The sequence below is a fragment of the Rhinolophus ferrumequinum genome, chromosome 25 (genome assembly GCF_004115265.2).
Source record: "Rhinolophus ferrumequinum isolate MPI-CBG mRhiFer1 chromosome 25, mRhiFer1_v1.p, whole genome shotgun sequence".
Classification (NCBI taxonomy): domain Eukaryota; kingdom Metazoa; phylum Chordata; class Mammalia; order Chiroptera; family Rhinolophidae; genus Rhinolophus; species Rhinolophus ferrumequinum.
The window spans coordinates 35,351,103-35,352,806 of record NC_046308.1 but is presented as its reverse complement, the minus strand read 5'-3'; the positions used below and the strand labels follow the sequence as shown (position 1 = coordinate 35,352,806).

The 1,704-nt window shown below is 37.2% G+C and overlaps 1 pseudogene; it reads left to right on the top strand.

The window, feature by feature from the left end:
- Window positions 1-934: 934 nt before the first annotated feature.
- Window positions 935-1,394, top strand: LOC117017896 (magnesium-dependent phosphatase 1-like; annotated as a pseudogene).
- The last annotated feature ends 310 nt before the right edge of the window (window positions 1,395-1,704 follow it).

The window sequence follows — 1,704 nt, the reverse complement described above, 5'->3', positions numbered from 1 at the left end:
TTATAAGGAAATGATAAACAATTGTATTCCAAGAAATTAAATAACCTAGAGAAAATTGCCAAATTCTTGAAAGACAAAAATTTCCAAATTGACTCAGGAAGAAACAAAAAAATCTGAACAGATTTATAACAAGTAAACAGATTGGGTTAGTAATAATAATTTTTAAATCCCCCAAAGAAAATTCAAGGTCAGATGACTTCACTGGTAAATTCTTCTAAATACCTAAAGAAGAATTAACCCCAATCCTTCAAAAACTCTTCCAAAATACAGAAGAGGAGGAAACACAATCCAGCTTGTTCTATAAAGCAGCATTATCCTGATATCAAAACTAAACAAAGAAAACACAACAATAAAGCTACATACCAATATCCCAATAAATGTAGAATGCAAAAATTCTCAATAAAAAGCTAGCAAACAGAATCCAGAAACTTGAATTCCAGTAACTAATCTCAATAGACACAGAGAAATCCTTTTACAAAATCCAACATTTTTTCATGATAAAAACTCTCAGTGAACTACGGAAAAGAGATCTGCCTTGACCTGACAAAGGACATATATGAAAATTCCAGCTTTTACATGCTCAATGGTGAAAGATTAAAAATTTTCCCCAACAATTAGGAACAGGACAAGACTGTCTGCACTTTCCACTTTCATTCAACATTATATTGAGCATTTTTGCCAACGCTATTAAGCAAGAAAAATATAAAGCATACAGATTAGAAAAGAAGTAAAATTATCTCTATACAGAAATGACATGATCTTATATACAGAAAATTCTAAGGAATCCTCTAAAAAAAACTATTAGAACTAATGAATTAGTTCAGCAAAATTGTAGGATACAAGATCAACCTACAAAATTGGTTGTATTTACAGGCGAGTGTATGGCCCCAGAGAAGGCCTCACCTCCGTGCGCCTGGCGTGTGGGTTGCGAGTCATGGCAGGGCTCCCAGAGCTGGTCATCTTCCACCTGAATTACACGCTCTGGCCATTATGGGTGGACACGGACGTATACCCCATTCCAAAAGAGTCGTGATGGGACTGTATGAGATAGGTGGGACCAGACATCAGACTGTACCCGGAGGTGCCTGAGGTCCTGGAACCATTTCCGAGCCTTGGGGTGTCGGATGCTGCTGTTTCACCAACAGGTGAGATTAAAGGGGCCAACCAACTACTGGAGCTATTTGGCTTTGTCAGATACTTTATTCGTCAGGAAATCCATCCAGGCAGCAAGGTCACACACTGACAGATTGCAGCAGAAGACCAGAGTTCTTTTCTCCCTGATGATCTTCTTTGATGATGATGAGAAGCAGAATATTGTAGACGTCAGCAAACTGGGTGCTACCTGCATTCATGTCCAGATTGGCATGAGTCTTCAAACCCTAACTCAGGGGTAGAGACATTTGCAAAGGCCTACGGTAGGCCCTGAGATCCAGTCCTGTGTATGTGCCTCATTTAAGGCATAAAAATGAAAGAAATCAGGAGGGCATTGTCAGATGTGTTTGTAAATTATTAAAGTGTATTTGTGTGTGACATAAAAAAAGGTTAGTTGTATATCTATACCCTAGCAGTGAACATTCTGAGAATGAAATTAAGAAAATGATTCAGTATACAAAGCAGCAAAAGAATAAAATGCTGAGGTAATGCTAAGAAATAAATTTAAGAAGAAAAGCACAAGAATTCAACATTGAAAACTATAAAAATTAT